General features: G+C 35.6%; 1 protein-coding gene across 14 annotated transcripts in view; it reads right to left on the bottom strand.

The window, feature by feature from the left end:
- LOC309441175 (uncharacterized protein) overlaps positions 1–14017 on the bottom strand; it is a 262238-nt gene that overhangs the window by 48869 nt on the left and 199352 nt on the right. For 11 of the 14 annotated variants that reach the window (XR_014184329.1, XR_014184330.1, XR_014184331.1 and 8 more), the window contains one exon: positions 11504–11564. The exons of 2 other annotated variants lie outside the window; for them this stretch is intronic. The gene's annotated coding sequence lies outside the window, so the exon portion shown is untranslated. Of the gene's footprint in view, positions 1–11105; positions 11565–14017 lie in introns of those variants that run through there. One more of the 14 variants, XM_082055664.1, reaches the window with a different exon arrangement.

The following is a 14017-nucleotide window of genomic DNA, read 5'->3' as shown; positions in this document are numbered from 1 at the left end:
TGTAACATCACATTTCACAGAATCACAGAATGTTAGGGATTGGAAGGGACCTTGAAAGATCATCTAACCCAGTCCCCCTGCTGGAGCAGGAACACCTAGATGAAGTTACACGGGAATGTGTCCAGGCGGGAATCTTTGTTTAAGAGATAACTTTGTTTAAGAGATGCAGTGTATAAAATGCATTGACAGAAATCAACTATAAGTTGGGGGTTAGCTGATGTAAGTACAGTTCCATTACATGGAAAGAAGAGAAACAATTGATAATGGTCAGACTAGTCAATAGAATCTTCCAATACAATTTTATTAATATTGTAAAATAGCTGTAATTCCCTCCAATGATAAATTAGTGTCTGGTACATTAGGATTGTATCTTAAAAGAAAATATGATTTTTAAATATTTGTATTTTCCATCTCAAAACTGCCTATAAATATGATCAACTCTATGTTAATGCTTCTCTTTGTGTAACACAAAAGCTTTGAGGATACCTTTCATGAAGATCAAGGCAAAAAAAAAAATTACATTTCAAAACCGTAGCAAAAGCCTGTTTTACTGTTTAGCCATTTAACTTAACAAGTAAGCAACCTTATAACACCAAACTCTAATTTTGACAATGCATCATAACATTAACATTATTTGATAACTCATACCATAACTATATGCATTTTCTGGTTTTTTATGTGATAGAAAAAGTAATGTTCATGAATAAGAACAGAGATGTACAAATTCTGCTCAAAACGAGAATCTGGATCCAAATATTCAAACTCCATTTGGATCATGAATATGCCAATCTCAATAAGAAAAATAGCTAAGGCTAAGATCTTGGTATCTCACACTGTAGATGTTGCTGTTTTAATAGATTCCATATTCTGTGGATGTTTTCATAGAGTTGAAATATTTGAAACAGCCAAATTTTCTTTATGGAGATGGAAACTTATAATGACTTGACCAGTTTAGTGATATTTAGGGAATTAATGACATATTCCATTAATATGCATCATATGGAACTGCTATTACACTCTGGAAGGGACCAATAGACGACTGTTTGGTGTCTGGAAGTGATCAGCAGTCAATAACTTCATTCTCTCATAAAGCACTTAATTTTAAAAGGGAAGAAGTTCTATAACCTCAACAACTCTTCAGTGCATGGTTTGAATCAGAAATATTGCTACTTCTAGTGCCACTGCACATACTGTTCTTATTCACGCAGATGTTTAACATTCTTGATTCTAACTAGGAATTTCCCTAAATTAAGTTTTGTGCTAACAGGCTGCAGATTAACTACAGTTCATATAAAAGCTGGGCTTTTCTTATTCTTTCTGATTCAGGCTTTTGAGTATTTCATATTTATCATTTATATAAATAAACTCAGCAGAAATAAAGGAAGGGCACCTACATGAGCTAAATTCTCCCTTATGATGATACTGTGCAGTAATAATATGGCTATGATATAATCATTTGGTGTTTGTTGTCTTAGACAAGACTGAACTAACAAGCATCATTAGATACATTGCCTAACTCTGTCAGTATTAGGCAGAGTTATGGTTATCTGTGTGCCTTCACAATGGATTTTCAGTTTATCTTTGAGTTCTATGGGTTCCTAATGCTCGAGAGTGTGGGATAATTTTGAGATGGTTTCAATATGTCTGGGATGTATGCTACCCTCAACTCTTACTCTTTAGACTTATCACCCTTCTAATTTAGACTTAAAGTGGGATTTTGGCCCATAAAAAAAAAAAAAAAAAAAAAAAAAAGAAAGAAATTGAAAAGGCAATACAAAAACTTATTCCCATGAGGCCTTCTGTTAATTTGCAATATGAAGGTTTTGCCTGTCAATCTTCCTCCCTTCCTTCCTTCCTTCCTTCCTTCCTGCCTTCCCGCCTTCCTGTCTTCCTGCGTTCCTGCCTTCCTGCCTTCCACACAGATAAGACTCTGTGCCTCTTTCTGCACTCTTTGTTAAATTATTCAGGAGCAAAGGTTTGGTTTTGGAAAAGATAATGAAAAATCACCATTAAAATTACCATTAATTATTCCCTTACCAGCTCCTCCATGTGTAGACCATTCATTTCTAAATTTTATGAACATATACTGGTAAATATTAAAAAAAAAAAAAAAAAGATATCTGTCTTTATAGAATCACAGATAGACATAAAAAATGGATAGCCGATTTTTCATGCTTTACAATAGCTGCTTTGAATAAAACATACAGTTTGAAAATAAGTAGGAGACTGTGGTAGCTAGTTCTGCAGTATATGTTCTGTATTGGGTAAATTTCTTACTAATTAATAAAAGAATAGATTTCCAGAAGTTACAAGTTACTTATTTTCCATTGAAGTTTTGCAGTGATAATGTCTGAGGTGTTCTCTTTAAAACCACATCCTACAAAACTGAAAAAATTAGATATTTAATTTAACTTTGAGTAGATATTATGAGAGTTTAGAAAAAAGAAATTCTTGAAGAAAGAAAGGAAAAGCATTGCCTGTCCATTATTTATAAAGTAAAGTTTAATTAAGTATTATCTTTCTTAAAATATTTTCACACCACACCTCACTGACTTGTTGAAGCATTTGAGTTCAAGTTCTGTGAAAAAATTCCTTACCAAGCTTGTTTTGCAGACTTGCACTAAATCTCCGATGAAGCTTCTGAGTGCAAGTTCAAATACATTAAAGGCCTAATCAATAAAACTGGAAAGTAGCCTTGCAAATCATGTTGCCCACTAAGAACTGTCATTAAATTAGAGTAAAATCAAATTACACAATAACTAACAACAGCCGCTGCTCACGTATGAGAAGGTATCCTTAACACGAACATCCACCTGCCCGACAATGCGCGCAGCCCGATGTTTGCTCCAGACTTCCAGAGTTGCCCCTTGGTGAGGACTCCCACGTCCTTGGCTCCCGGCTCAGGGAGCTGTGTGAGCCCAGCCCCGTGGCCTTGAATCACAGCCCTTATCCGCTTTGGTATTTCCAGCAGCTTGCACAGCCAATAAATAATGCATTCATTAGGCAGGCTGCATGTTTACTTCCATAGACCAATACTCAGACTTTTTTTAGCCAAAAAATCCCAACCTGACTCATAGCTACACTAGATTCCTTTCTTTTGGGCACAACACCATGTGTACCTGTCCTTGGTGGGGTGGTGGGGCAGCCACAGCCCCCATGTCACCCCTGCCCAACAGCGCATGTTGGCTCTAACTACATCGTTTATATTGTCTTGCTTTACAACAGCAAAAGCAGAAAAACTAGAGGGCTATTTTCTCATAAAAGCAGCTTAGGATGTATCGGTGCTCCATGTTTAGGTAAGTGTCTCACGTACAGAAGCATGACCTAGAGGCAGCACCAACCGGTTCATAGAGTTAACATCCATTATGAAGCTTATGGTCTAAAAGCTGCAAAAATGCCTTTGCACCTGAGGTTCTCTTTTAAAACTTTCCCAGACATTGTGAGTCAACAGGATGCAGGTTCCTAAATGCTCAAGACATTCTGGGAAAAAGGTAGGATCACTTTAAAATGTTACATTAAGTATGAGTTAGGTTCTTAGACTTGTCACGTGAATTTACATTTTGGCCATTCCAATACAGTTATACTTCAAAACTGAAATAATAATGAAGATACCTCTAAATTCTTATATCAGAAGCTAAATTTTTCAGAAGAACAATATACTTTACAGTGTTCTAGAACAATGACTCTCAAAACCCCCCTTCTCACCACAGGAGTGATTTACTTCACAAGTCACATCCTGAGTAAATGCCATCTAAAGATAAAAATACATTTTTAGCAAAAACCTCTCTGTGGCTGCAGACAGACTGCCAGCCATGGTACTCCAGATGGACTTGAGCATCCAGTCTCATCTCCACGTTCGTGTGGGCCACAATCAATACAGGCTGACTACTACTGGGAATTTTCAGAAACTGCCTTCCTATACAGCCAGTGATGAGACACAAGGGCAACATGCAAATTAAGTGATCTGAACTTAGTTCTTTCCAATATTCAACCTGGAAATAAATATTTGGGCAGTAGGACTGAAGAAATTAAAAGTGAATACGGTAAGATACATACCATTTGATAAATCTAGCCAAACTACAGGCTCTTGGTACAATGGTTAGAGCATATTAGCACCAGTCTTACTCTGCCAGACAAATATGTTAGTCAGAAAGCCTCAAAATACTGTTATTTAGGGGTGAGATCTTTCTATTCGAATAAGATGTAACAAAGGCAGTAGAGAACAATGGGATTCATGCTTATTTTTCTGTAAGATCAAGTAATATATTGATCATGCTTGCAAAAGAAAGGATAAGGGGACAATAGCCAGGTATTTCTGAACATAGGAGAATGTCATGTTGGAAAAAGAGTGGCATGATCTTTGACTTTTTATTCAGATTTTGCAAGTATTCTTGAAATGACTTCATCAATGAGAGGCCTGTTCTTACCGTTTCTAGAAGTAGCATGAAAAAAAAGAGATGGAAAGAACAAAACAAGATAAGAATTTGCCGGAAATCTCCATAGAAGTGATATCATTTACAATGAAATACAGCTGAAATATCCAGTAGCCTTGTAGAAAATTAAACTCTACCAAAATGATCATGCTGATGTAAATATTTTTAGTATGTGAGAAAAGACAAAGCTGAAACCATTTAGTTCTTCTGTACTATGTAATGCAAAAGCATTAGCTTTTCAATCTTGTAGTTAACTGTGCTATAAAAACAATATTCACATTTAAACAGGGCCTGCCAGATGTATTTAATTTTAGTTTTATTAAAAATACCAGAAGCTACTCTTAATAGATAAATGAATGTCATATGAAACCACATCCAAAAAATCTGAAAAATTTCAAGTGCACTTCTATTCCAACTTTATCAGCTAAGCAACCTGTCACAGGTCCCTTGCTAAAGAGTTTCAATAAACAAGTTTTAGAGATTACTAAGGGCTGTTTGTCATTTTTAAAGGACAGATTTGCAAGGACAACCTTTTCTGGGATTGCTTTTAAATATTTTACCACATTCTTTACCTAAAAATCTCTAAATAACTTCAACTTATTTGAAGACAAGAGGAAGTTAAATGAACCATGAGACCAAGGAAAACTCGACATTTTCTTTTGTTGAAGTAGAACGACAAAAACATAAAGTACATCAGCTACAGAGAAGAAAAAATCTATAATGACTTCCAACTTTTATGAAGTAGATCTATAGGATTATTCATAAAATAGATCATATTAACTATATTGACCCATATTCACTCATATACTTTTGACTCTTTTGTGCTATTTCAACAGCACAAAATTACTAAAAATGTGCTTTACCTACTCTGGTAAACTGGATTAATGGCACCTTTATTTCACAGAAAGCTCTCAAAATGACTGGGCCCAAAACACCCAAGCTCTGTTAGTGCATCCAACCCATGGTTATTAACTCTGAAACATCCCTTTAACTCTGTTTTCTTTGGACATGCCTCTGGATAGAGGCACTGTGGGCTGCAGAAGGAAATCCAAACCCTCCCCAGCTCTCTGAAGTGACTTAGCTCTTAAGACAAACAGGATCTGGCATTAAAGCAGGTTTTTGCTGTTTCTGTGTTGGGAACCAGGGTTAAGGCCTTGGATCACGCTTAATCTTTACCAAGGAAATTGTGGGAAGCAAAAGGGTGCTGGGCAGGTCAGCGTTTCTGCGGCCAGTTTTTCTATGGGACCAATCTGTGAAATGCTGAGGACCTGTGTTGCCCAAAGAAACCACTGGGAGTTGCAGATCCATTTGATCTCAAGATTTGTCCCAAAATATCCTACTGGATATTTCTTCTATCTGCAAGAAGCAAAGTAAAGGCACAAGGGTGATAACATTATGGCTTACTTATAGGAACAAACACTGTTTGATGGACCCGAGACCGGAACACATCCATGTGTAGCTGTGTTACAAAGTGCATGTATTTCCTACAGAAGCAACATAGCAATATAATGCTGGGTACTACGTAACTGGCTAATATTCCAACTGCACTGTAAAGCTAAAAAATGCCAGACTGTGCCTAAAACAGACAATATGTTTTATGACTTTAAAATGAAATCATGGAAGACCTAACTCCATCCAGCTGTTCTTAATAGAGCTTTTTCTCCCCTTTGCTTTTCATTCTCTACCTTAATCCGCTTCAAAATTACCTCACAATCTCATTTATTTTTGCTTGTAACATGATAACTCTTACCAAAACAATGTATTGCACATTACCAGGCAAGAAACCTAAATTAAAAAACAGAGAAAGAAAACCAGAAAATGTATATTCATTAAAGCTGGTGTTGCTGCAATGGAAATTTGCATAGCAACCTGCAACTATGCCTGATAGAATTACAAATTTATCATGCATTTGAAGGACAGATTAAACATTCCCACATTTTCTGCATCAGTCATTTCTATTCGTTTCAGCTTAGTATAAACAATCCCCCTTATTTTGCAACTAATTGAAGAATTAATATAAAAGGATTGAACACCTGTTGCTCTGTTGGCAAAAAACAGCAATTACAATGTTTCTTTCCATTTGACTTAAACTACAAAAGAAAAAAATTAAAATAGAAAAGGAAGAAAACATACTGGTGACCAGAGTCCTTTTGAATCCACAGAGGATATTATAGTTTTTATTCAGATTATGAGTGGTCCCTGTTAAGCTTCATCAGTTGATGGAGGTCTCCCCTCATTTAGTCACTGCCCCCTTAAGAGTTTTCCATTAGCTTGGAGTAGCTCTGATTCACTCAACCTCCTCTCTCCCACACACTTTAACACAAGCTTAAAATCCATTGTACATCCACCTAACCATCATGCAGATCCTCTTTACCAATTTCCTATTACAAATATTAATCGCTGAAAAGAAATGCCATTAAAAAGAGACACTAAATCCATTTTTATCACGTTTTTATTTCTTATCTAGGAAAGTAATTAGGTAAACCTTAAGCTGAAGTAGAAAAAGTCAAACATAGGGACCTGTAAGCAAGTGATTTTTTCAACAGGCAGAATCGAAAGGAAAACAATAACCAAAATACAAGGAAGCATCAAATCCGCTTAAAATAAACATTCTTAACTTTCCTTGCTCATGTAAAACCTAAACCAATTAAACGTTAGGAATGTCAAATATTTTGTTATGGTCACCTGCAATAAAAGTAAATCAAGAAATGCAGGGCTTCAAATACCCTGGAGAAAGACCTATTTGCCATTAACTTGGCAGCTCTGGGACCACAGTCCCCACTCCTGTGTTGAAAAACCGCATCTCACCCTCTTCACAGCCCACATCAGTGGCATCCCCGCAACCACTGCACCACAAGGGCATGGCCCAGGTCCTTTGCTTTGTATCAACAAACCTTAAAGCATTTTCCAGCAAAATTATCACTATTACTATTATTAATCATGAATTATTAAACTCTATTCTTTCTCACTATTTATTGAAAAGTATGTGGAAACAGTATCAGTTTTTCCCAACTATTTTGGAATGAGTGTCACTGTCTGGTCCAGATGCTCCTACTTTGGCAGTAATGCCTTCCATCACATTGAGGAGACTGCATCTTTCAGGTAATTTTCAGAAGCAGGCCTCACTTAAATGAATCATGGTGGATATACAGCCACAGTCCTTTTCTCTCTTGTTTCATAGCTGTTTCTGGAAATGGCTGAACTGTAAAAAAACTCAATATTTTTTCTTTAAAATACTCAATATTTTTTCTTTCTTTGATAAGATACCTATTTATGGGATGTACACATCATCACATCTCTTTTTCTTTTTTCTTTTTTTTTTTTTTTTTTAAAAAATAAAGCATGACAGATGTACAGGAGACACAGGGGTTGTGGAGGGCTCATTCTGTCTGTGGTACCCAACCCACACGGGTGGAGGAACCTGGTGCTGGGACCTGCCGCTACCAGCAGCGCCCAGTGCTTTGGGAACCATCTGACTGGGGAATGGGCCTTCTCCTGGTCCTGCTGAGTTAGGAAGATCATCAGAGTGTCAGTCGGGGTCAAAACTGACAAGGGTCTTGGGGGTCAGGGTCAGGCTGTGTAAGGACATGGGTGCTGAGACCCCAGAGCAGTATTAGGTGAGTGGCACATGAGTCATGACACGATGGAAACACAGGTGGGGCTGGAGGTCATTTGGATCTGTGTTCAAAAAACTGAGTTGTGGGGGAACAAAGAAAAAATATCATAAATCCAAGGAAGATCAGTATCAACCTGTGACACTGCCCGCCATTATGCAAGCAGCAGCATGCAATATTTTTTGTAAAGTATTATAAGGACAGAAAAAAATTGTTCTTTTCCCTTTAGAAAAGAATGTGCACCTGTATAGCAACAGCAACAAAAAACAACTGTATAGGATAAACTATTTCTATGGAGAAACAATAAAGCATTAAATATTTGATATTTTTCTGAATTTATAAATCAAAATAAACTTTTAAAGCTTTCTTGTTAATGGAATTAGAATCATCATCAGTCTTTCCTTAAGTGTCTGTAGTACATAGTCACAGTCCATTAAGAGAACATGTTAGCGTTGTTCATAACAGGACGTAAATTAAATAATCAAGTAATCAGGACTATTTCAACATCAATAAAGCCTCAGAGTGATTATTATGTACAGCCATGACACAATACCTTTTTGCATACTTTCCCTGATCAGATTAAAGTGGTGATGAATTCCTCGATGGCTCAAGTGTGCTCCAAGGAAAGCTAGAAGGTTGTACAGTTAACTCCCAGGGTGTAACTCTAAACCATACAACCTACTACCTCAACCCGGATGCACACAGCTTCCGACGGTGACCATAAAGTCTTCTTCACTTCTTCAGCCTTTCTTTGAAATGTGACAGCAGCCACAGGCTCTATATATTTCCCATGGGGGTAGGTTTTCAACTGCAGCTATTACCCACTTTTCAGATTATAAGGCATATTCTTAGATAGACTTTTTACTGCAGAGGCAGAATATCTGTTCTACCCTGTTTACATACGTATAGAGATATATACGTGTGTGTTTTATGTGTATTTATATATGCATATGTATTTGACAGGAATGATGCATTTCTGGAAAGAAATGACCATTTGGCCTTATTTTACAATAAAAATAAAATATAATTATCTTATTCTTTCTTTGGGGGTTTGTTGTTGTTTTTGTTGTTGTTTCCCCCCCTACATTTTTTGAATGTAATACCATGTAATGGTATATTTAATAAAGCCAGTAAAAGGTATATCCTACTATCCTTCATTGGAAACCCTACAATTCCCTCACACCTCCTTGTAAATTCTAATATTAAGCCACAGGTGCTTAAGGCAACCAAGAAACAACAAATCACTTAATCAAGTTTGAAGATAAGGCAATGGACAGCATTCCAAAAACAATATATAGTTTTGTACACTCACTCGGGCTTGTTGTCAAATACCACCGCCGTGTGTGCTACATACATACACTTTTGCCAGATCACCATACTGACACAGACCCATAGAAGCGAGCTTGTGCAGTGCGTTTCAACACAAGATCGGATCTACGGGTTTATGCCAATTGGCATCGTTAATTAGCATTTTCCTTTTACGGTGAGACGCAGAAGACTTTAAACAAATAAACATATGAAGCAAAGTAAGAACAGTATTTAAGAGTTAAAATACTACCATCCATTGCAAAGAAGGGTACTTCAAATGTAACTGCTTCAATGGCAGATGCACCAAACAAGCCAAAGACTTGTAACTAGTTTGTTTTTGAAAAGGAAAGAAAAAACACTTCTTTTACAGATTGACGGCACAACGTTGTTTTGTCTTCAGCAGGAATTAATGTCCTTTTGCACACACTTTGCCTTACCGATGAACTCTCAACTCCCAACAACTTGCATCTGACTATGGCATGCACATAGCAGGCAAGACTGGAATTCATAATTGGATGTGAAATAGAAGTGAACAATACATGTTTGTCCTTTGTGTCTGAGCTCATATCATGTACTACAACCCAAAAGAAAAATCACTTCACCAAATCTGAAAAGCAGTGGAGGCACACTAGCGTACAGGTACCGTACAATATTACAAAGACTGCTTAGCTATTTCTTCATATTACAGGGCATTAGGTAATGCTTGACAATAACTTGTTGGTTAAAAGATGCCTATTAATCAAAGCAAAGAAGTTAATTTGTATATTTTATTCACTAATCCTCCCATCAATGTTATTCCCTAATAATAAGAATGAAAGTAGAAACACAATCTTGCAATAGTTCAGGGTTAACTCCCACAGCAAATACTTTCTTCTTGTGACCAGCAAGCGTTACAATACAAATTATCACACACTGAATGTAAGCTGTCCTACCCAACAGATTGAAAACAGGTCCTCTGAGGCAACAACTAGTATTTGAGAAAGGTGAGACACAGATAAAGTCTTATCACTTACATATTCTAAATGAAAACATTGATAAACACCGCATCTTTAAGCATCATATCTGAAACATCTGAAAAACTTGTAACAGTAGAGCTACAAATGCATTTGTAAGATACAGGCATAAGAAGCAGGTAGAATTTTAAAGCCACGTGGTATAGAATAGTCTTTTATGATTTTAGTGGATTACTGAAATCTGTATCTGAATAAGATTTTAATGCCTGCCTTCCACTAGTTCCCACTGAAGGCCTGTTTCTGCCATTGCTGGTCGGGCAAAAATGCTTTCAGGAGAATGAGCGCTGTCAATAACAAAGTTTTTGAATCAGGGTAACGCTTCATTTTCTTTCAGACTGCAACATGCATTTCTAGTTCAGTCATGACATCTGAGCATTAGCAAATAACCTTTTTTTCTTTTTTTCTTTTTGTTTTGTTAATTTAGTGGATTAAATCTTGCACATCAAAACATAGCCCTTTCCATTTTAAAACAATGTTAATTTATTTTCTAGAACAATCTGTTTTAAACCTGCTTTCACTTCACATACAACACTTCAGCAATCAGAAGGAATGATACTTTTATAATTGTTTTCTGCTGACACTGAGGAGATATGTAAGACAAGAACTCAAACTAGAATAGTTACCCTAATATCAGAAATAAGTATGCAGACTGCATATGTAATTTACTGAATGATTGTAATAGGTGCTATAAAATCACTTCTCCAATTTTCCTTTTTTTTTTTCTTTTTCTTTTTTTTTTTTTTTTTGTGAATAGAAGGGATATTCCACATTTCAAAAAGAATTGGTCAATGCATTATAGTTTTATACTGGCAAAGAGACACATGTACTATAAATATACTGGTAATATACTAGTAAATACATCTATGTTATTTATTCACTAGGCATAACAAAAGAACAAATTATGTATTGATCTTTCAATTCATTCTAAAGCTTCATGGAAACACACAGTACAAAGGCTACTCAAACTGTAATATTCCCTACAGAAAATAATTATAACAAAAGTTTAATACATATCTGTGAAATTATATTTATAGGCTCTTTTAAGGAAATAAATTATTTTAAAGATAATCTGCTTCATGTTCTTGCTATTAACTTTATTTTAACAAAAAAATAATATTTAAGATCACTGTATTACCTTCGCTGAATTCTGGTATAATTAACTTCTTCAGTTTCCTTTTTCATTTTTTTTTTTTTCACTAAAACAAAAAGAAAGTGAGAGAAAGATTTTGAAATATCTGGTTTATGTAAAGTGTTTTCAGAACACCATGAAATATACGCAAAATTAGTAATTATGCTTTTAAGATATAAAATTGACTCACTGCTGATGCCCCTTTCAGGGCCACGGGAAGACATGCTGTGAACATGCACACTTTGGTAAAGGGACTATTTCATTTAGTATTTCCTAGTCTTTTTTCACCCCTCAAATATTTTAAATTTATTAGGAATTCCAGAAAGGAAGGAGCATGCCTAAAAAAAAAACCACAGTTTTTATCAAATAGTGCATATAACGAGGTAATTTGGTAGGGAACTTCATAAAAATACTGGGATAAACTAAATGGCTTAAATCAATAAATGCTTGAAAAATTTTACGGAAAAAAAAAATAAATTGATTACTACAATCAGAAAACTTTAAAAGTTCTTTTAATATAATGCAAGCCTTGGTTCCTCAGCAGACCGAGGTACTAATGACATACTATTGGGGAGGGCAGTATCACCATAAATCTAAGAAACACTTTCTGGTACAAACTGGGCAAATGGAGGTATATGTGTCATATACATAAGGTCTCTGTTCAACAGTTTCCCAGAATTCATTGCAGAGCAACAAAAATATAATGTAGCAAAATTAGCAAATAATCTCAGAAGTTACTGTTAAATCAGCAATGTATAAAAAGTGAAGCACATGTTAAAACAATTATTTTTTAAAGTCATAATATATTTATAAAGCTTTTTATTAGACAAACACCTATCAAGAACATTAAAAGAAAAATTGAGAGTTTTTGATGAAAAAAACATTGGAAGTTTCAAAGTAATTTCTAGCTGAGGACATCTGTATTTTTAACATAAACTAAAAAGGCTAGGAAAATATTAAAAAAAAAAAAAATCCAAAGCACATTAAACACCAGTTTGGCTGAGCTTTTCAAAATCTGTCAGTCAGAATCAATTTTGCTATACACTCTTCTAATTGCCTAGTAATATGGTACAACAGACAGACAAATGCTTTAAGAAAAAGGCTCTACTAAAGCATCATATGTTCAAAACTTACTGTAACTCTGCATGCATTTATCACAAACATTCTGAATTGATATCTTAAACAATGTTTTCAGCTATTCCTGGACAAGTGCTGCTTTACCGAACATCTTAAAATAGACACTGTTACTCGCTGCAAACAAGGCTTACTTCATGAATGTCCCAATAATGTGACTTTTCTTCCAGTGCTTATTAAACTGAATTCTATGTAATGGATTTAGATCCAAATTGTAAGAAAAGCGTATATGAATTAACTCAACAATAACTTTAATATATTGGCTATACGAGCGATCCTTTCCTACAGTTCAACATGTTGGTTTTTTTTTTCTTCCCTTCTTTAGAAACTGAAAGCATGAGTCACACCATAAAAAAAAGGCATTTACTTTCCTTAGCAACCAGATCTAAATACTCACAACTTTCTTAGAGATAACCAAAGCTTAGACTGAATAAATGTAACATTAAGGTCTTTGCATAACTCCAGTGCTTAGCTAAGACAAAATGTGCCTAACCACTTATTTCTACAGATCCTCGATTTTTTTGTTTACTTTCTAGTTTTACCAGTATTAGATCAAACATATCACAAAAAAAACTAGTTTTAAAAAGTGTGAACAGCTGACTATGTTAAAATTAATACACAAGGACTCAGTTTCGAAACAACATGTTTAAAACAGCTTGAAAAAGAAAAAGAAGAAAAAAAGAAAATGAAGCTATACCTGATATGAAAGGTACGTTTTCACCCAGTGCCAAATACTGCTATATGAGCAATAGTGGAAAAAAAAAATAACAATAATTCCTTCTTTCTTTTTTTTTTTTTTTGTTGTTTTTTTACTAAAAGAATCAGCCTCCTAGGCTCATTTTGTTACACTGTTTAAAAAAGCTCTAACACATCCTGATGTCTCTGTAGTGAAACATGCCAGATTTTTTTGGTTTTTTTTGGAAGCAGGAGAGTCACTTTTTTTTTTTCCTGCACTCTTGTATATAGGACAAACTCAGATTTGTTTCTTCTTCTTAGGGCTCCTGTTCTTTCTCGGAAGAAGACCAGGATGCCTGTCTTCTCTCTCGTGCGCTCTTCTCGGAATTCCAGGCACAAAGCACTGCGCAAAAGCTGCACCAATCCTTGCCGCAACTGCCTGCACAGGACTAGAGGTGGGGAGAGACCAGAAAATTCACCTCGCCCCTGCGCCAGTTTTATAAATGGGGATTGCACAAGTCTGCCGGAGCAAAGGGGTAAAAAGGCAGGGTGCCAGTTTGCTACACTATGCTGCAATGAGCTCACGTTCAATGCTGTCGCCCCATTTGCCCGGTTCAAATGCCTGTTCATTAAACAGAAGGAAGGAAAAAAAAAAAAAATAAAAAGGCAGAAAAATGAAAAAAACAACTTTTATCCTTCAGACACTCAGGA

Source organism: Streptopelia decaocto (genome assembly GCF_964273445.1).
Source record: "Streptopelia decaocto genome assembly, chromosome: 1".
NCBI lineage: Eukaryota > Metazoa > Chordata > Aves > Columbiformes > Columbidae > Streptopelia > Streptopelia decaocto.
This window is presented reverse-complemented; position numbering and strand designations above follow the sequence as displayed.